The sequence below is a fragment of the Mus caroli genome, unplaced genomic scaffold, assembly GCF_978045245.1.
Source record: "Mus caroli unplaced genomic scaffold, Mus_caroli_1 scaffold_5, whole genome shotgun sequence".
Taxonomy (NCBI): domain Eukaryota; kingdom Metazoa; phylum Chordata; class Mammalia; order Rodentia; family Muridae; genus Mus; species Mus caroli.
Window position 1 is genome coordinate 75,341,935 of NW_028227260.1, and position 22,799 is coordinate 75,364,733.

At 38.3% G+C, this 22,799-nt stretch overlaps 1 protein-coding gene and 1 pseudogene across 2 annotated transcripts in view; one reads left to right on the top strand and one right to left on the bottom strand.

The window, feature by feature from the left end:
• Positions 1-22,799, top strand: part of Pola1 (DNA polymerase alpha 1, catalytic subunit) — a 324,394-nt gene that overhangs the window by 77,925 nt on the left and 223,670 nt on the right. The gene's annotated exons all lie outside the window — the stretch shown is intronic.
• LOC147004640 (valine--tRNA ligase pseudogene) lies at positions 19,042-22,405 on the bottom strand (annotated as a pseudogene).

Below are 22,799 nucleotides of genomic sequence, written 5' to 3' on the forward strand. Positions count from 1 at the left end.
ACTTGTTAAAAGACAAAAAGAAAAGTGTGAAGTTATTAACTATTGTTCACCAGTAGTGTGGAAACTGGTGTAGGGTTTAATTGTCTGTTTCTCTAGTCAGTTTGTACTGGTTATTTCCTGAGTAATACCACTTTTAAGGAAAGAGGGAGTGACATACAACATTTCCCTCTCTTATACCCCTCTTATTTTTACAAATTGTAGTTAATTCAATTAAGGTAAAAAGAGTTGTAAAAATCCAAAGCTTTGACTTTTTCTTCATTATAAGCTTTTCTCTCCTTACCTGTCATAAAAAAATTTATGGATGACATGACAACACCCAATAACCTTGAGGATTTTCCCTCACTCACCCCCAAATGAGTCAGATGCCAGGGTGTGTTTCATCTGTAATGTACGTGAAGGCATTATACTTTCTCCTTAGGCACACAGTATGTTTATTACTAATTAGAAGAACCTATTTTTTTGGCGTCTTGTACTGCCTGGTGACGTTAACTGCTTTTCACAACAGTATAATCAGGCCCATTAAAGGTACCTCCATGTTAAGTTTATTGTGCTTATAATTCAGGACTGGTCGACTGAGCAGACACTAATTTCACTGGGCACTATGAGCCTCGTGTTGTTTTGTCAGATCATGAATAGTCTGTTAAATTACAGTGAATTGAGCTTGGTAAGTTGGGACTTCTAGAAAGCAATGATAATAGTATATTTGTATGTGTGCCTGTGTGTGTGTGTGTGTGTGTGTGTGTGTAGTGATTTGATTTTAACCCAGAGATTCCTGGGCCCTTTATAGTCATTTTTTTTTTTTTTTTAGATCTTATACTTTGAAATTTAGTGCTAGCATTGAATTGTACAGCTGTCCTTGTTTCCTTTTTATTACTTTTTGTGATTGAATTGGCTTGTATCCTCTTTAAAGTTGAATGTATTAGAGTCTCAAAAATCTAAAATTGTCCTTTGATAGTCTCCCCCCCTTTGACAAAGCAACATGAAGTAGACTATAACAGTAAAGTAAATCCCTGTTCATATTTTTAAAAGAACAGCAAAGCACAAGTGATTTCTAGAAATGGCTTTTTTGCCATCTTTGGAATTCTCACTACTCTGAGTAGTAGTGTGTGTGAGTGACACACACACACACACACACACAAACACACACACACACACACACACACGGGTTAGTAATTACCTATTTTTATTGACTTTTTTTTTAACAGTTAAAATAAGGTTTGTCTTTTGAGTCTAGTGATGGAATTTATTTGCCTTAAGGCTGAATGTTGACTGGGGATGGGAATGGAACAAAGATTGAATTTCTTTCATAGATTGAAGTCTCAGACATTTGTCTATATTTATTTCAGGGGCCTTTGCCCTGCCAACATAGAAGCAGCTACATTTCAGTGTAGGAGGGTGGTGTGTTTTCCCCTGGAAGAGGGTAATAGTTGGGGAGAGGAATATGCACATAGGCTATTAATAATGCACATTGTTCATATTTCTAAGCACTGCTCCTCACTGTAGGGTACATGTTCTATTTCTACCGCATTTTGTTGCATGATACAATAGATAGCTGGTAATTTCATCACAGAAAAAAATCTTGATATTTGTTCTTCAGTGGTTTTCTGGTTGGGAAAACAAAATAACTTGTTTTCAGAAGGGGGACTTAGGGTGGATATACTTAATTCAGTTGCTCATTATTGTCTCCTAGCCAGAATTTCTTGAAGTAATATTTGCTGAATATGTACCATGGGGGAAATAGAGATAAATGACATTGTTTATGACCTACAGGCATGGGATGAAGATTCATTAAAACTAGAACCAATGTTTGGGAGGCTAGACACGTGATTACTTACTAATAAAGAAGAAGATGATCTTGTTTATTTGTGTAGACACAAAAGTCCAAACAGAAATGCATTCAAAAAAGCGTATGGAATAGACATCTAGGATACTCACTCTTTTACATGGTGTGGCTTTGATCAGGTGATTCAGTCTCTTGTCAGTGAGTGATAGGTTAGATGATCATTTCATAGTAGGTTGCATCTACAAAGTATTTTATCTTAGTGTACTTCATTGTCCTGTGTAGACTGGGGCTGGTGTTGGAGAGACAGTGGTAAGTTTTAAGTATTCAAGATCTTGTCCTCAGGAAGTTTTTTGTTATGGTGGGTGAGAGCCATCAATCAGTTGGTCAAATGAACATCTATCCCACACTGTAGAAAATACATGCAAAGAAAAGGAACATAAATTCTGATAGCAATGGCTCTTAACATGGAATGAAAAATTAGAAGAATCCTGAGTCCAGGGCACTTGAGCTGAGAGCTACTAGGGTGTTGGTCAAAGTGCACCCACATGCATGCAGGCAAAACACTCATATCTATAAAATAAAAAATAATCTTAAAAGACTGGAAGAAGGGAAACTGATTGGTAGGCTATTATAAGAATATTCTATGCAAGATACATTAGTAACTGCACTTGTGTGAGACAATCAGACAGGGCGTGGTGGGGGGAGAAAAATATAAGAGGTAGGCAAAAGAAAAACAACCAGTACAAAATGAAGTTCAGGTCTTTTTTGGGGCAACCCTGTGAATGAGACTTCATTGGTATAGCCAATCCCTCTGACATTTCTATGTGACAGTCTTGCAACAACCTTTCCGTTCTTCTTAGACTCTTTTGTAATGGTCTCTGAACCTTAAGCACAGAAATTGTGTTGTAGATATATCAGTTGAAACTGAGTACCACAAAATGTCTTGTTTTCGGCATTTTGGATTGTGGTCTCTGTTGCAAAGAGAAGCTTCTTTGAGGATATATATGTAACAAACAAAAGAGAGGCTACAAATTTGTGAGAGCAAGGGAATACTGGGGGGGGGGGAGAAATGGAAGTAGAGAAATGATGTTAATTGTAATTTCAGAAACTAAAAATTAAAGATTTCAAAGGCATGATGAATTAGATGTATAGTGTAGGGTAGAACAGAATATTAAGGTCAGCTTCTGGTTTTCTGTAGGTAAATTGGTGGGACCTTTCAATAAAGTATTGGAAGGTGACCAAATTTGGGACAAGGAGAAGGAACAGTGAACAGTTTGATCTTGGACATGTTAATTTTTAAGAAATATTGTTAATTTTAATTGTACATATTTATGAAGTACAATATATTTCAGTTTATGTATATAATGATCAGGACAGGACTGTTGGCATTCTCTATTATTGACAATATTTATCATTTGTTTGCATTGAGGACATTCAAAATCCTCTACTAGGTAGTTTGGAACATTAGTTAATTCTTGTCAACATAGTTAACCATATGTGCTATGGAATGTTAGAATTCTTTCTTCTTAACCAACTGCACTCTGTAATGGATATGTTAATTTTATAGTGTGTGGATATACATTTGAGAGTTAATGTAAAGAGAAATGATGGCTGAAATTATTTTCAGAGGAGAAAATACAAAGAGTAGTAGGTGTAGGACTCAGTCCAAAGGGTCTGCATCTTGATGCTGGTAGAGGAGGGAGGTCTTAGAATTAAGGAGTGTTCAATGTAGGAAGAGGTAGTATTATTTCATGGAGGTAGATAGTGGTCATCTGTCACAAAAAAACTAACAATGATTGCTTTGAAACGTTCCATCATATTAGGGACTAGGAGGTGATCGAATCTTTTGTTCTTGGTTTGCTTTGATGGGAGCCATGACAATGAAGCTGAATTGCTGTATAAAGAAATTAGAAGTCTTGGGCTTATACCTGAGAAGTTAGAGTGAGGAAAAGTAAATTGTGGAGCAAGTTAACTGATTTACATCCTACTCTTTAAGTCAGTGCCTTCTCTGCCCTGCCTCTGATTTTTCCTGGGGTGATTCTGAACTACCGATGAACTATTTAGCTTCTCTGAATCCCAGCTTCCCTTTTAATAAGGATGTCTTAGTGCCCAGTGAGGTTGTTGAAGAATTAAATGAGGTAATATCTTAGAGTTTTATTACTGTGATAAAAACACCATGAGCACAAGCAGTTTGTTTCAACTTATAGTTCTAGTCCATTATAAGGGAAGTCAGGCCAGGAACCTGGAGGCAGGCACAGTAGGAGAGGCTATGGAGAAATAGCCTTCCTTGCTTGCCTCCCCTTGACTTGTTCAGCTTGCTTTTGTAGACAACCTACCCAGCTGGTTGCCCCCACATTATCAGTCAAGAAAATAACACAGACTTGTCTGCGGGCCAATCTGGGAGGGGTATTTTCTCAGTTGAGGGTCCCATAATCTTTGTTTGTGTCAAGTTGACAAACACAAACTAGCACAGATAATATTTGTTAATACCTTCTTAAAATATTAATGTGTTAATAATTGTTAATAATACTATGTTAGTCATTCATACATAGTTCTAAGTAAGTGTTTGCTAGATAATAAATATCTTTATTATTATTTTTTTTTAGGCAGGCTCTCCCTTTGTAGACATGATTGGTCTGGAACTTACTATGTAGAGCAGCTAGCTAGGCCTCTGTCTCCTAAGCTCTTGTAGAGCTCTGCCTGCCTCTGTCTCCCAAGTGCTGGGACTAGATAATTAACTCCTTTTATGGTCATATCTGACCTCACTTCTTTTACCTCCAACTACATATTTCTTTCTTCTGAACACTTAACCATCTGCTCTAAAAAGGCCACTTTGTGTTGTTACTTGCTAAATTATTTTACAATTCTGTTTTCCCTGCCATCTCTTGTGTTTTTAATACCTACACCACTAGTAGTCTACCAACTCCACTAATTTTTATGTAGTCTCTTTAATATTCTCCAAAATTCACTTTACATGATTGATTTAACCTAATCTTCCTTAGTCATTTAATGCCTTCAGCTTGAATTTATACTAATTCACTCACTCTTACCAGTTTATAAGTTTGTTCATTCAATTTCGTTAAATCAGTTTTAAAAATGCATTTAAAATATCCATCGGTAAGCCAGGCAGTGGTGGTGCACATCTTTTGTCATAGCATTTGAGGGGCAGGGCAAAAGGATCTCTGAACTTTGAGGTCAGTTTGCTCTGCAGAATAAGTTCAGGACAGTCAAGGCTACACAGAGAAACCCTACCTTGTAAAACCAAAAGAAAAAAAGCCGTTAGATTAGTAGCATGTAGTAAAATGTTTTAAAGTAGTATACTGGCTGGTTTTGTGTGTCAACTTGACACAGCTGGAGTTATCACAGAGAAAGGAGCTTCAGTTGGGTATGTGCCTCCATGAGATCCAGATGTAGGACATTTTCTCAATTAGTGATCAAGGGGGGAAGGCCCCTTGTGGGTGGGACCATCCCTAGGCTGGTAGTCTTGGGTTCTATAAGAGAAGAGGCTGAGCAAGCCAGTGGAAGCAAGCCAGTAAGGAACATCCCTCCATGGCCTCTGCATCAGCTCCTGCTTCCTGACCTACTTGAGTTCCAGTCCTGACTTCCTTTGGTGATGAACAGCAGTATGGAAGTGTAAGCTGAATAAAACCCTTTCCTCCCCAACTTGCTTCTTGGTCATGATGTTTGTGCAGGAATAGAAACCCTGACTAAGACAAGTAGTATGTACAGAATGGCAAGCACTAAGTATTTTTAGATCCACAAATCGTTTTTTCTTACTGCTTCCTTATCCCAAGTGCAAGTAAAATATTCAGATCATCTGATTTCTTTGTAGGTCAGTCTACAGTCTTTTCATAACTGAAGCCTCCTGGTACTGTCTCTCTTCTTTTCTTGGACCCTTCAATCCAGTCTCAACACAGCAATGTTGAACCATTTTTAAATTGTACTTGGACCTTCAAGTTTCCAGTAGATTCTCGTTTTAGGTCACAGTGAACTCCACGGTCCCCTGTGATTTGCTTCACCTCCCTTTTTGTGCTGCATAGCTGATGACCTGCCTGCCTCGCCCACACTCCAGCTTCGTCCACCCACTTGCAGCACTCACTATTCTTGCATTTTGTTACATGTTCTGTTTCCACATAGATCCTCTGTGTAACTGATTCCTTCTGCCTAGAAAGCTCCTCCTGTTTTGATGCAGAGTGGCCTTTTATCTTCTTCAAGTCTTACCTTTAGGTCTCTCCCTTTTTTTTTTTTTTTTTTAATTACGTATTTTCCTCAATTACATTTCCAATGCTATTCCAAAAGTACCCTTTTTTGATGAATTCCTTGACTACTGATTTTGATAGATCCACCGAACTAATACCCATCTAGTTTTTAAAAATTAAATGGTTTTCTTTTCAACTTAGTTTTGAAATTAAATTATTTTTATGTGTTAGGTTTTTTCTTTGCATGTGTATCTATGTACCATGTGTGTACCTGGTGACTGCAGAGACCAGAAGAGGGTGCTGGATCCCCTGGGACTGAAGTCACAGAGCGTTGAGAGCTGTTATGTGGGTGCAGGGAATCAAACTGGGTCCTCTTGATTAGAAACCAGTGCTCTTAATTCTGACCTTCCAGCTCCATCTTCAGCTATTTTCATAAGGAATTAAATACATAGTCATGTTCTAGAATTTATACATGTTAATAGTTTCCATAACTGGTTTATATATCCTTTTAAATAAAAGATCCTAGGTCCTTGTTGTCTTCTGTATACTGTTTTCTAGCATCTTTCCTTCTTGAGGACACTTAATATTATGGTATTAATAATGATATAATTGGTATGGTGTCATTTGACTTGGAACTGGCATATTCATTTATGTATTTTAAAATGTTACCTTGTTGCTACATATAGATTGACTGTTCATCTGAACTGCCCTATAGATATACATCTTGTGAATGTTTTGTAGTCTATTTTTCTGTCTCTACCAGTCATTCAGGTTGTGGTTTAGTTTTCCACTATTAGGGAAGTAACATTCCTGTACTTGTTCTTTGTGTGCCAGTGTGGGAGTTTCTCTATTGTGATCATTGCTCTTATTTAGCATCCTGCTTTATTCCTATTTTGTCATCACTGACTGATTTGTTTTTGTTCATCTTTCTTTTACTAGAAAGAGTGCCACTGGGCCGGGCAGTGTGTTTTACTCAATTCTTCCCCACACATCATCTAGTACAAACCTTCCACTCAGTATGTCATTTGTTGGCATTCCTTTTAGTTGATTCTACTTTCTGCTTTCTGTGTGTTTTGTGTTAGTTCATTCCCTTTTGTTTTTGAACTTTGGTTTTCAGGTTGCTGAAGAAAGGTGGCATAAGCTGTCAGGTCTTATGGTTAGTGGACACAGGTGACTAAGTCTGGTATGGAAAGGAGCTCAAGACAAAAAAAAGAAATGCTTTGTTTTGGATTAGGCTCCTTTGTATCTCTGATTATAGATTGAAGGATGGCAAGGACTAACTGTGCTAATTAAAGAAGCTGAGTTGTTTAGCTCTGGTCTCTCCACACCTATAGCAGCATTACTGAATATTACAGAATTTTAGGAGTGGAGGATTGAATGCTTATTGTCTAAAAATTACTTTTCTTGAAAATTAGGAAGTAATTACTTAGTGATTGACTTTTGCTTTTGGAGTAAAACTTTTGGTAGTCATAGAAGACACATTGTCAACTAGACATGAGAGGAAATCTGCTGATTTTTGAAACAGGTTGGCTTATATCAATTAGTATTTTAAAAATCTAGTTCAGAGTTTCCTGATAAATATTCTTTGGTTTCTGGGTCTTCTTTGACACTTTTAGATATTACTGTTTTTCACTATTATAGATGTGGCTAAGGAGCCCAGGGTACCTCAAAGTCATGATCTTCTTTCCTCAACCTCTTAAGTGCGGAGTATATGCCACTATACTTGATGTCACTGTCCTCATGTTTGCCTGATTGATGCTTTCAAAAGACTAATAGCAAGAAACTTCTTCACATTAATGTTGTTGTCATAACCATACTTTGGACCTCTTTTCCAGTACAGACTATCTCATTTTTCTAGGACTGCAAGCCTTCTGCTACTAATTCGAATCACTGTAAATTATCTGCAGATATATATTAGCAGGGAAAAATAGAGCAATTCTTCAGGTCTTATGCTAACACAAGCTTGTAGCTGGTTCTTTCTCATTTTGGGATGTTAGTAATTATTCCCCTCACCTCAGTGTGACCCTTGACTTAAATTTTGTGACAGTTATGATAAATTTATTAAGAGAATTAAGATCTGATCTCAACCTCCATATGTAACTGGTAAATATTTAGACATACTGCTAAATTATTAATAACTAAGATATCTTCAGCATTTGAACATTATCTGATACCATTCTGAGTTCTTTTCACTAGCAATACAACTTTACTAAAACAAATAAGTGTAGTCTAGAGCCCCTTATATTTGCATAAAATGTAGACGTCATTCTGAGATTTAGGAAAATAGTTTCTTTAAATGCATTTTATATTTGCTGAAGGTTGTGGAGATGGGATGGAGAAGAAAATGTTTTCATTTATTAAGTTAATAAAATTGTATAAAACTGGGGAAATCTGTATGGTCATAGGCTATTTATTTCCTACTGTCCTGCCTGTTCTTCACCTATCCCTTTGATTTGATCCCTATATATTCATTCATTCATTCATTCATTCATTTATTTGAAACGGGGTTTCTCTGTGTAGTCCTGGCTGTCTTGGAACTTGTTCTGTAGACCAGGCTGGCTTTGAACTCAGAAATCAACCTCCCTCTGCCTCATGTGCCATCACTGCCTGGCCTTGGAAGGAAATTCTTATAGGAAGAATATTGGGAAAGGTTGTAAAGATGAGAAGATTAGGAAAGCCAAGGAATGCTTCCTTCTGTCACGTTTTGTCTTAGGAGTTAAATGTTGTCATTGACGTCCACTCCTAGAATCTTTTGTTTTGTTTTGTTTTGTTTTGTTTTGTTTTTCTTTTTTTCGAGACAGGGTTTCTCTGTATAGCCCTGGCTGTCCTGGAACTCACTCTGTAGACCAGATTGGCCTTGAACTCAGAAATCTGCCTGCCTCTGCCTCCCGAGTGCTAGGATTAAAGGCGTGTGCCACCACTGCCCGGCCACTCCTGGAATCTTGAACATGTGTTTGTGTAGCTTGTCTGTGGCACTCTTTACCTGGTATAATTGTGAAGGTCATAGTTTGTTCGCCTTTAGCAGAATAAACAAATAGATCCAGAAAATATATTCATGTAATCTTTGCTTGATGAGCAGAAGCAAGGAGTTGTTTAAAACAAATGAAGGAGATAAAAACTCCCTAACTTTTATTTACCAATCAGATTGCAAAGGAAAAAATAGCCTATTTTTAGACTAAGACTCCAATTATGCTAAGTCTTGAAGATAATTAAACAGTCTGACACAAAAGAATGCAGTGACGCAAGTTTGTGTGGTGAAATTCCAAGACATTCACTGACTTTTTAGGATTCTACACAGTGAATATTAACCTCCTAAAGTGTTTGTTGCCGGGAAACAGTCCTTTATTCTTTTCCATGCAGTGCAATGAAGTGTACCTGTGTAGGTAATTTGTTTCTTGCATGGAAAGGGGGGAATTAGTACACATCATCTATCCCTCTGTCCTATCTTTGGTCTCTTAATGTGTTGAAGCTACCAAGCCATGCTTTCTTGTTAATAGGGTCTGTTGCCTTCCCGTCTTTGCTATCCTAATTGTTTTTAATGCTCAACACAGTAGGAGTTCCAGGGTTTTTTTTCCAATTAGTTTTATGTTATAAACTTGGCAGAATTTAGAGACTTTCTTTTCTGTTAGTGTTTCTTTACCTTGTGCAAGATTCATGCTTAGCTTTTCTTATTCTTAATCATGCCAAGTGACATGATTTCTTGGAACTAATTAGTTTGGGGGTGGGGGGCTAAGTGAAATGTGTTGTGGCAGCAGAGTTGCTTGGCTGGGTTAATAAGAGGTGGCCTGTTTGTTCTCCCGGCTTCTTGTTACCTTTGCACTTGTAGGTTTGGTGATGGGCTGCTGGTGTTTTCACCATTCTGCCTGTGATTGAATACTCACTGAATGGAAGTATACAGCTTCCTTCTAGGAACAAGTCTTCTTACTTCCTGAATTCTGTTCTACCTACGTCTTAAGAAATAATATAATCAGGAGCTTGACCATCTTCCAATTCATTTCAGGTTTTCTTTTCTTTCTTTCTTCCTTCCTTCCTTCCTTCCTTCCTTTCTTCCTTCCTTCCTTTCTTTCTTTCTTTCTTTCTTTCTTTCTTTCTTTCTTTCTTTCTTTCTTTCTTTCTTTCTTTCTTTCTTAGCATTTAATGCAGTAAGGCAAAAAGAAAGACCTTTGACTCTTAAGAGTCAAAGTTGCAAGCCTGGCATTGGTGGTTTATGATAGGATTTGAAGTGAGACGGGAAGGAGATGGAAAGGAAAGAAAACTTGAGTTTTTGACTAGATATAAGTTGAAGTGCTTTGTTGTGACCTATGGAAATACATAAGCTAAACTATATAAGAGTAATCAGGTGATTGGCAAAGGTAGGCTAGTTGGATGAAGTAGAGGCTAGGAAGTTTCTGGCTGGGAGCCCACTATCCACATAGAGAACTTACTCAATTTCATTTAATCCCCCGCAACCCTGTGGGTAGGGGATATTATCCCATTTTACAAATGAGGTTAACGTCTCAAAGGGATTAAGTAAATTGCCAAGGTCTCTTTATTTTGAGTGGCTAAAATGAACATGGCTTCTCACATCTGTACCACCCTTCTGAAATACAGAAAACATAGACATCAATATTTGCATTCTTTATACTTGGTAACTACTTTTTGATGCAGTCACTGAAAAGGCTAGAACAGATTTTTTGTTACTGCATTTCAGTAGAAAAACTTCATTTTCTTGTTAAAAATGAAGGTTTTATTGGCCAAATTCACTTCAGTCCTGTTGTTTGTGTGTGCTAGATTTAGTATTGAGTCTTTGGGGATTTAGTTTTATAGCTGGTAATCTAAATTTATGACAGTATTTTGTTTGGGTTTTGATAAGTGAAAAAATTCTTGTGTTCTATAGCTGTGACCTTTGTTAGCAATACCTCTCTTAGAAGGGTAGAGGGAGTTCTCACTTGACTCCAGTCACTAACTCATGAGGTAACTGATTACTAAGCATTCCCATAGCACAGTTCTCTTTATGTAACTCACACTTTCGAGCAGGGGTTCTTAATGCTGCAACCCTTTAATGCAGTTCTTTATGTTATGGTGACTCCACCTATAAGATTATTGTTGTTGCTACTTCTTATCTGTAATTTTGCTATTGTTATAAATTGTAATGTTTAAGTATATGATAATGCAACCTCTGAAAGGGTCCTTCAACCTATAAAGGGGTTGAGAACAACTGCCCAAAGGTAGTTTGCTGTGGGACAACAGTTTGCTGTGGGACAACAGAACTTGGAATCTTCCTGTGGTCAACTCATGTTAATCCTTTGGATGGGGAAGTTTCTTTTTCCGTTTTTTTGTTTGTTTGTTTTTTTTTTTTGATGAAAGGTTTCCATCTCCTTACCACAGCGATAATGAAAAGCATAACTAGATTGTCAAGTGCACATCAAAGTTCATGTAGGTGAAAATATTTCAAGTAATGGGTTATTTTACAAAGTTCATCTCCCTATGTATTACTGTGTTATGTCTCATCCTACAGTGCCCAATGCTGCCGTGGTACCTGATGTGATGCCTGACCTTTGCTATAAAGGTTTCTTCATCTATAAAGAAACTATGATTATGAAATGGCCATAGGTAATCCCTGAGGGATTCTGCATCATAAATGTTCTGAGATTTTTCATACTTAAAAACCACTCCACTTACCAGAGTAACTCAGAACTTTTTGATCACATTGAGGTGGAAATTGAGGAGGGGGCCATCATGAAATAGTCTGTGTTTCATAGTATCCGTTTCCTATTAAACGGGTAAGCAGCACTTAGATATTGTGTTTGGCTTTAGCCAAACAATAAATGGTGACAAACATTTCAGTGTCTTTTCCTAGAGCACAAATAGCAGGATCAATCATAATTTGCCCTTTGGGATGGCAGTTATATAACCATGTCAGATTTTTTTTTTTTTTCTGGAAGGGTTTCCCTCTGGAAGACTGAATACAGAAAATGTTGATTCTAGGGCTGGAGAGATGGCTCAGAGGATAAGATTGCTCTTCCAGAGGTCCTGAGTTAATTCCCAGCAACCTAATGGGATCCAATACCCTCTTCTGGTGTGTCTGAAGACGGTTACAGTATACTCATACACAATCTTTAAAAGGGGGCCCGAGGAGAAGTGTCAGCAGCAACGTAGTGGTGCAGCATTTTACAGCTTTCACCAAGGACCACTGTTACTTTACCTAAAGCAAAATGGTCTTAAGTTTTTTTTAACCTTTTCAGTTTAATATTAATTTGGATTCCATGAAACCATATTTAAAAAGGCCAAAGTAATTGAATATTAGTAGCTCTTGGTGATTCATCACCATAGTTTTTATTTTCTATGGCCACAGCATTAATATATGTTCATTGTGGCAAACTTAAAAAATATAGAAAAAGGAGAAATAATAATCACTCTTAATCAAAAATTAATTTTTATTTTCCTATATTTATGTGTTTACACGTACGTGCATACATGTATGTTCACCAGAATTTTTTTCTATGTATGTACGTATCCACACATGTTTACCAGAAGCAATTTACTTAGATTGTAGCTCATGTTTGTAGATTTTTCTGGCTATTTAAATTAAAGCAAGCAGTTCCTTATAATTAGTAACTTACAAAATTAGAATTTAACATTATGATTTTTTGTTTTGGTTTTTGCTTTTCCGAGACAGGGTTTCTCTGTGTAGCCCTGGCTGTCCTAGAACTCACTCTGTAGACCAGGCTGGCCTTGAACTCAGAAATCCACCTGCCTCTACCTCCTAAGTGCTGGGATGAAAGGCGTGCGCCACTACTGCATGGCAACATTAGGATTTTATTTTATTGGGTAAGTGTTGCATAATTTATTCAGAATCCTTTTTGAGGACATGAGTCTTGGTTTTCATTGCTGCTGATTTTCTTGAGGTGTGTTGTTAAAAGTGGTATTTTTATGTTAAAGCATGTGAAGTCTTTAAAATATTCTTTAAAATTTCTTGCCATGGGATTTCTACTTTTTTCAGAAGTATGTAACCATACTATAACATTACCACAACTGTCACTTCTAAGAGGAACAATAAAAGTAGGGCCAGCCAATTTTGCTTTTCTATCTTTGATAAATTTGATCAACAGATCATATAATTTGATTTGTTGTGACCTGAAAGGGCTTCTTCTCATAGAGTCCATATGGTTTGGCAAGACCAATGTGAACTGAATGCAGGCAGAGTTGGGGATGTCTAATTTACATAGCAACCGTGCCCTGAAAAGTTCTATTAGAGATTGTCAATTTCCAGGGTTGCCTATATTATGATGTGGTGAGATTCTTTGACCCTGTTTAGCAATTTCTTCTAGATGCAGCAGAAAGTAAAAGAGCGATAGTTATTATTTCTTTTCTACTAGAGTGAGCTTCTTTGAACATAAGAACATTCCTTTGGAGGGCATACTATTGTCTGTTATCTGTATAGACGGGGGCAAAGTTATTTAATTAGTCTATATTAATTTTCTTGGCAATACAATTGGTGTTAACAGCACACATGCATTGTGTTTCCTGGGAGAGATTTAAGTTATTAAATGTGAAGCACTGTTACACAGAGTTACTTTGAATGTAATTCATGACCCTTAGTAAGTGATCAGTAAAGGTTAGCTGCTATCGTTAATTTTTTCTCTTAGGTGGTAATTTAATGAATGAGTGATTCAAAGACTTTGGAGTCAGGTTGGATGAGCTCATACTGCAAATGAAATGTAACAGGCAAGCCTCTCATCTTTTTTTATAGTATTAGACCTGTTCTATAAAGAAAGCACTGGCGTTTCCGTTGTGTAGCTCTGGAAAGCAGAGATGTGTTTATCCTACAGGAATGGACAAGAAGGGACTTTCTACCAATTGAGCCCAGTCAGTAGTAGAGTTGCAGTAGTCGTGGAACTTCAAGTAGAAATCTTGGACATCATTGCAATTGAATAAGAGACAAAAAGAGGCCTCTGACTAGGCTTTATACTGAATGACCTCTAAATTTCCTTTCAAATCTAGAGTGGTTCAGTGATTCTAAGTGGAGTATGCAGGATTATCATGAAACATTCAGTTAGGCCAGATGAGTGCATCTTTGGAAGAGTTGCTGCTGCTAATCCTTGCCCATCCCAGAGTTGCCTGCTTCAGTTTCTTTCACCTGTTGTGTGTCAGCCTGACTGACATCAGCCCATTCCTCAGCTTGGTTCAATCCTATAGCCTAGCTTGTTGTCCCAGGCTGATCATTCCTCAGTGGCATGTGTCTAGGTGATGGTTTGAAATGAGTGTGCATTTTTTCTTTATAAATCTATCAGAAAATAGAAAATTGTTGTCAGCAAAGCATGTTTCAGACTAGTTTTTAAGGAAACTCATACAAGTTTTGTCTATGTTGAATATGACTCATATTTTATCCAGGACTGAGAAAGGACTTTAACTTTTGCTCTTGAGTTCTGGGTGTTCAGTGTCTGGTTTTTCTCTAGGTTTACCATCACTGCTCTGAATTTCTGTGAAGGAAGAGTGAAGTCCACACACTATTATACATACTGTAGGGGTCTTAAATACATGGAATTGAGATGACTTTCTGTCCTGATAAATTGTAATTGCCCTTCAGCTACTGAAAAGTAGCTTCATAATAGTGAGGTGGCAAAGCTTCATTGGGCGCCTAATCCTTTCTTTCTTAAGTTTTTTTCCTTGCTGAGTAATTCTGACACATTGTTTTGTGCTGCACTTCTCATGTATAGTATTTGGAACATTGGCTCTTTGCCACACTTGTCAAGGGTTTATGGGAATTAATGACATATATAAAATTCTTTGAGATTCTTTCATGAAGTTGGTATTATCTTCAAAACAAGAGGTTTAATTTAAGTGTGTGTTAGATATCTAGTGGGATTTTAAGCTGATGTAATCATACCATGTCTGTTATTTAACATGTTTGATGGTATGTGCACATTTTTACTTAATCAAATTTTAAGTGAAGTGGATTTCCATCTTTTAGTTTTTTGTTTATAAAACCCATTATTAGAGGTCACTTTGGAAAAAAAATTAAGTTTTTGAAGAAAATTCTCCAGTCCATCTTTTTAATGTTAAAGTTTATCTCTAGTTGTGTTGTTTGGTAATTAATAGTTGAAGTGAAGAACTGGCCTTTCTGCATTTTTTTTTCTGTGACCAGTCTGTCTATAGCTGACTATCCAGCTTAGTTATCTATGCACTAACTGAAGTCTGCTGTACAGTGAGCATCCTAAAAAGTTACTGATGTGTGAGCCAGGCAGGTTAATGTTTCAAAGAAACCACCTCTAGACCATGTGGGTGCAGTAAGTTTCAGACAAAGCACCTGTGGGATTTTACAGTGGCTCTTATTGCAATCATAGTAGTTTTAGTCCCTTTAAGTAGTAGTATTTTTTTCAGCCAGAATGTAGATCATACTGGTATATCTTGGGAATCATTTGAAATATTGATAACACACAAGCACTGTGGTAAAGGCTGATACTTTCAAGGCTAGAATTGTTGTACTTGTATTTTGAGCTAGTGTGTTAATCCTAGTGCCTTAAGAAGGCTTTGTATTCCCCTTTAATCTTCAAACGTTATAAGACCAACAGCTTTGTAGTCTTCAATAGGAGGATTGTAATAGAACCTCAAGTTCTGGAACATAAAAGTCCTAGAGTGGAACATATCTGTGTTTATTCTTGTCCTTGTGCTGTATTAACTGCACAATACAAAAGTCAGCAAAAATAATCATTTATATAATAGACATGGATGATATATATGTAGTTTGCATTTCTAGGATTTGAACCCAGGTCCCTGAATATGCTATGTATGAATTCTACGATTCAATTACATTTTTATCAGGGAAAGATATTTTAATAGATTATTAAATATTAGGTGTGTAGGACCTTGTAAGCAGAAAGAACCTTGGAATCTGACTTTCTCACTTTACATAGTCTTTAGGATCTGATTGACCCAGAATCACAACTGCTATAAAATTAAACCCAGGAGTCTTCTTTCCAGAGGGAGAGCTGATTGGATGTCACCATTCTGGTAGCTGCTCCAAACACCACTGTAGTAATTAGAAAGTACTGGTTCATTATAGGAGATGACTACTTGTAAAACAATGTGGCTGGCTCTATAAGTCCAAACAGGTTTTATCATTTGATTTAAATAACCTATCTACTCCAACCATAGTCTTCAAAAAGTCTGAGCAGATTTTTTTTTTTGTCTACCTTTTACCCAGTTAACAGAATGCTTACTCTCTTATTGCCACTTAAAAGTCATCTGGAAGACTCATGCTGATAATGTAATGCACAGTGAAGGGAGGGGGTAAAGTAGGAAAACATAATTATTGCATGCACAGTTATTTTAAAGGCTCTTTTCTCTTCCCTCTTCTATCTTTTCTCAACCTTAGTTGGCTGGATCTGGTTTGTATAGTTTTCCCTTTCTTCTTTTCCTAAATTGGCTGAGAGCTAAAAAATTGTTCAAGGAAAAAGCCTGTAAAGTATAGGAAAGCATGTGAAAAGAGATTAGTTTATGTCCTTTGCAACTGTGCTATAGATCCGTGGATAGTCTGGCGCTTACAGAACTGTACTTAAAGGTTTTCTGTAATATAGGATGGGGACAGAGTTCTATTTGATTTTGATGACTGTTAAATAACTTCCCGAGAATGATTGTGACAAGAATGTGGGACCTCATTTTCTGATAAAGTGCTCTGGTTTATTCTCACTGTTTGTTTGTTTGTTTGTTTGTTTTTTTTGGTTTGGTTTTTTTTTTTTTACATGATTACTTCTTATTCTCTCAAGTGTTTATGACATTTAATAAATTTACAGTTGAGAATTGTGTCAACTGGTAGTATGAGAGAGAAATGGGATGCCTGGAAACTACTTAAATACAAACAACAGGAAACTTAAACCAGGAACAGTGTGATTTTAAAGTGAGTGAGTATGATCTAGAGCTAAGAAGACAGGCTCACACTGTGAACTGTGTTGTTCTCTTTAGTCTTTTTGTTTGTTTGTTTGTTTTTTAAACCAGAATTGCTTTTCCTTTAAATTTAGACAAGTCTTGTTTAATCTGTGGGAATCGATTATGTCAGTCACTGATAGACAGTACAATTTGGTGGTTAACACAGATGGCTTTTTCAACCACTTTTCTTTTATTGAATCCTAAGCTTGCTTGAGATATATTTTAAAATTAGCACTTCCCATAGACTGTTGTGTCACACAGTTGTTGTTTTCTCTTTGAATTCAGCTAAATTAGTCATCTTTTGTAATACGTGAAATGAAATTTAAGGTTTGGTCAGAAAAAAACTTTCCAACTTTCCTTACTGTATGTGTGTTTAGGGAATATTTTATTTACTGGTATGATATCTGAATACATTTGATCAGAGTAAAATAGTCTGGACAACTATTTGGTATGTGTGACTAAAAACTACTTAAAATCTGGGGTTAGGAAGTTTTTGTAAGTTTTAATATTTAGCATTCTGTTTGTGTCATGTTCTTAAGACAATGGGAAAGAAACACTGATTAAATGAATGTTTTCAAGGAATAAGCTTTTTACTTTTTGTTGTTTTTAAAATATCCTTTTTATTATAGTAGAAAATATATCAACATCTGCAATCATATCCTTACTTATATAGTATTATAAATTATGTTCATGTTTTGAAATGGATCTCAAATATTCTCATTTTATTAAACAATCTGTGTACTTATTACATAGCACTTTTCTTACCTAGTCCTTCATTCTTTTTTCTGACTTTGATTTTGACTACTTTAGTGGAACCAGTATTGTGTCCTAAGTGTGTGTCTGACCTCACTTAGTCTACCAAACTTCATCTCTTTTGTAGATAGGATAGGATAATTTCATTTTAAAGCTGAATAGTATTCTGTTGTATACCACATTTTATCCACTCATCCATTAATTGACAGTTAAATTTTTCCCATCTTTGATGCTCTCCAGTATTGTGATTTTTTTTTAATTTAATTTTTTTGGGGAAACAAATTTTGTAAATTTTAGAATTAAGTACGAACTATCACATATATTTGTATATACAGATATAGATGTAGCTAAGTTTAATAGTACACAAGGGCGTGTGTGTGTGTGTGTGTGTGTGTGTGTATATAATACTCACAATTTTGAAGACTGAAATGTTTACCTATCTTAAATTTTGAAGGACCCTTTGTTTTTTTAATCTTCGTTGTCCTTCCTTCTTTCTTCACATTCCTTCCTCTCTGCCTCTCATTTTCTTTCTTTCTTGTTTTTTGTTTCTTTTACGAGACAGAGTTTCTCTGTGTAATAACCATGATTGTCCTGGACTTGCATGTAGACCAAGCTGACCTCAGACTCACAGAGATCCTCCTGCCTCTGCCTCCCAGGTGCTAGGTTTAATGGCATGCACCATCACTCCCGGCTTGCTTTTCTTAATTGTATAAAAAAATAGAACTAAGAACTGCTTATGACTTTTGAGGTAAAATCATTAAACCTCCACATTTATCAGCTGGGAAAACAGTATCTTTTCACATGAAGAGGAAAAGCTAGGGCTGTGATGAGTGATAATAATAGCTCACACGGACATAGCGCTTACCATGGTTGGGCATGGTTCTGCAGGATATGTATAGTATTTAGCTCCTGAGAACATACCTGGTAACTGCCTAATGCTGTACCTGTTTTGTGATAAAGAAACTAAGGGTATATAACATACCCTAAAATACATTAGTGGCTCTAGGATTTGAACTCATCAATTTTTGCTTCAAAGTCCGTCTCTGTACTCTACTAATTTTGACAGATGTAATTCTCACCTTTTTTTTTTTTAAGGCAGAAAAGTTGAGTATCCAACATTCTATATAATGGATATCATTTTATCTTTCTTTTTGTTGTTGCTGTTGGCAAAATATTTTATTGCTGCCATCCCTGTTGGTAGAACACTGGGGGCTGAGGGTTCGTATTGGGTGGGGGGGTGTCACAGCATCTTCTGGAACAGGACAATGGCCTCATCCACCTTCCTGAGCTCTGCCTCTTTGTCTGTTGCAACTTCGCTTCATCTGCCTCCTGGACCTCAAGGGGTGCCTTTGCTGAGTAGCCAGAGGCAGTATGGCGCTCCTGCAGCCACTGAGCCTGTCACTGTGCCTCACCTTGCCTGGCCCGCAGCTTGCTCAACTGCTGGGCTGGGTCAACTAGCGAACTGAAGCCACAGCACAGCACTGTGGTGCAGGACCACCCAGGGCCAGGACAGTCACCACACCTGCACTGGCCATCCAGGGGTTCGATGATATTGCCAAGAGACTTGCTCATATTCCTGCCATGAGCATCACACATGTTTGCATGGAGATAGACCTCTCTGAAGGGCAGCTTCCCGGTGAGCTTTAGGCTGACCATGACCATCTGGGTTACCCAGAAGAAGAGGATATCATGGCCCGTCTCAAGCAGGGTCCCAGGGTAGAACACACTGAGATCTTCTGACTGATTGGGTCAGCCAAAGATGGAGAAGGGAAAGAGACCGGACGAGAACCAGGTGTCCAACACATCCTCATCTTGCTGAAGACTGATCTTGTCAGGGGACACTCCAAACTCCCGTGCTGTCTTCTCTGCTTCAGTGCGTCCCTTTACCCAGTACTGCCCATCAGGGTCTTCCCCAGGGGGTACTTCTAGGTCATGGATAGGTAAAGTAGGCAGGGATTCGGTGGCCCCACCATAGCTGCTGACAGATGCACCAGTCTCGGATATTGTTCATCCAAGAATGCCACATCAGTTCATGGGCCTTAGGCAGTATATGGAGGTCAACGTGGGTCGTTTTTTCACAGTGTGCATAACACTGTGGCCTGGGCAGAGGCTCCATCACATCCTTGGAATGGTTGCAAAGTGGCAATACCATGGGGTTTTCCTTGACGCCACAGAACAGGCCCTGCTCCTTCAGTGCCACCAGCACAGCCTTCCTGGCCTCAAACCTGGGCAGGCCCAGGAAAGGTGGGGGCACGTTGACAAGGAGCCCCTTTGAGTACTTGATGCTAATGACCTCAAGCCTATGGTGTTGCCCAACCTCAGTCATGGGCCAGGTTGATCTTCACAGCACCTATGCCAGACTCCATGTGTACAAAGTCATCGAAGACAATGGCAAGGCTCTGGGACAAGAACGGACTGATGACACATTTTCCCTTTAAGTGCTGGTATCTGGGATCTTTGGGGTGCACAGCTACAGCCACGTCTCCAGCCTCAATCCTAGTTGTTGCCACCACCACCTCCTCATTGTTGTCTGAGCCTTAGACCTGAGAAAGGACAAGGGGACCCTAAATTCTACCTTCTCCTAGTAGCCAGGCACAGAGAGCAGGGTGCGGCCTCTCAGCTCCTTTTTATCCACTCCAATGTCAGAAATGGCAGAGTTGAGGGTGCAGGATCAGTTGACCAGGTGGGTGCTGTGGTAGATGACCCCTTCTTCATGGAGCCTAACAAAAATGCCTCTGTTACAGTTGCTGACAGTTTAGGATCTATGATGAAGCAGGCTCGATCCCAGACCAAGGAGCTGCCAAGTTTCTTTAATTGGTGGTAAATCCTGTCACCCTTCTCCTCTTTCCACTTCCAGACCTCCTGAAGAAAGGCCTCCGTGTTGACATAACTGGCCCACTGTTGGACCAGGGCAGCTGCCCGGCTGCCCCTGGGGTCACCCAGACCTCCTGGCCACAGCAGCCTAGCTACAGCCAGGACCCACTACACCCTGCTCCAGAGTTGGCAGGCGAGGCAAGGGTGGGAGGGAATGGAGTCCGGCTACTCGGGAGGCTGTAGGCAGATGCAGGGGTGAGGGCCTCCCCACCCAGGACTACCACCAACTTCCTTGTAGTTGGCAGTGATGAAGGCTCCAGAGGCTGGGGAAGGCGGGGTGAGGAGAGATGTAGAGGATGGACATGGTTGTGCAGGGTCCGAACGTGGTGGAGTGACCTGAAGAGAGACCTGGCAAGTTGAGGAGGGGGATGTGAGCATATGCTGCCATCATTTTATCTTTCAACAGCATTTTACCAGTTTGTCGAAATGAGTGTCACTGGTTATTGTATTCCGTACATTTTTAAAAATTGTTATATACATGTGTGTTTTGCCTCTATGAATAGCTGTATATTTTGTGCATGCCTAGTGCCCAGGATGGCCAGAAGAGGCGGTTGGGTACCCTGGTACAGACATTTGTGAGCTACTGTGTGGGCACTGGGAATCAAGCCCAGGTCTTCTGGAAGAGCAGCCAGTGCTCTTAACACTGACCCATCCTTCTCTCCAGCCCTATTGTGTTCTTGACCATGTTGTATGTTACTTTTCATGTTCCACTAATTTTGTCTTGTTATGTTTTATTGAGGACTTTGGTTATCTCTGTTTATCAAGAGAAGTGTTCCTGCAATTTTATTTTCATGTCTTTTGTATCAGGATACTGTTGCCCCCATAAAATAAATTTGGAAGTATTCCCCTTCTCTTCACTCTTGGAAAATTTAGTGCTAGAAGATAAACCTAAACGATTGCACATTTTAGACATGCAATCTACCACTGAGCCCTTGGTTTGTGTCAATTTTTCTTGAAATAATTGGTAGAATTCTATTAGTTAAATTATCGGGTCCTTGGTTTGTTTTGTTGTAAGATTTTAGTTATTGGTTCAGTCTTATTATTTTATAATTGGTTAAAAATGATTCTGTGATACATTACATTTCTTCTTTGTTATTCTATTTGCTGGCATTTGGGTACTTACAGCATTTTCTTACAAATCCTTTACAGTTTTATATTATCAGTTATAATATCTTAAAGCACAATTTTATTTTTCCCTTTTACTGTTCAGCTAAATGTTTCTTGATTTATTTTATCTCTTTAAAAATAAAATTTTCATAATCTACATTTTATATATTTTTATTAATTTTAAAAATTAATTATTTTTATTTACATTCCCAAATGCTGCCTCCCCAGTCCCCCCCTCAGCAGAGTTCTTCAGCTACTTCTTGCTCCATTCTTCTGCCTCTGAGGGTTAGCTCCTCACATCCCCCTTGCCTATAGGATGGGGCACAACCTCTCCTACTGAGGCCAGATAAGGCCTCTACTCTATATGTGCTGGGGGCCTTGGACGAGCCCGTGTAAGCTCTTTGATTTGTGACTTAGTCTTTGGGTTAGTTGACACTGTTGGTCTTCCTATGGCATTGGCATCCCCTTCAGCTCCTTCAATCCTTCTATCTCTTCCATGGAGGTCCTCGCCCTCAGTCCTGTGGTTTTCTTTTAAGTATCTCCTTGATAGGAGCCTATCATGTTTGCCCCCTGAAAAGGTAACTTTTAATGTCATTGTTTGATTTTCTTGTAAGTGTGTGTGTTTGTGGGTAGGTATAGGCAAAATGGTGGTCTTTAACAGTTTCTTCCCTCCCCTACTTTTGAGGCAGAGTCTCTTACTTGGATCCATGGGTTGGATAGGTTGGCTGGACAGTGAGCCCTTGGAATCCGCCTGTTTCTGCTTCATTGGCTTCGCAAACATGCCTCACCATAATGGTTCTTTTTCCTAGGATCTAGGGTTTGAACTCAGGTGCTTACACGACATGCACTTTACCACCTGAGTTATTTCTCCAGGGCTTCATGATGGATTTTACCCCTTTTCTACTATTCATTTGAATTTATAAGACTGCCAATGCACAATGTTCAACTGTCATGTTGAATAGAAATGTGAGGTTGGCAATCCTTGTCTTTTTCTTGAAACCTGGGGGAAACATTCAGGGTTTTTTGGCATTAATTAAGCTGGCGGTTGCAGATTTTTGTTAGATAACTTTCCACTCCCCCCCCTTGAGCCATTTTTGGCTAACCTTGAATTTACAATCTTGCCTCAGACTTATGAGTAGGATTACAGATATGTAATACTCTTGACCCAGGCAGCT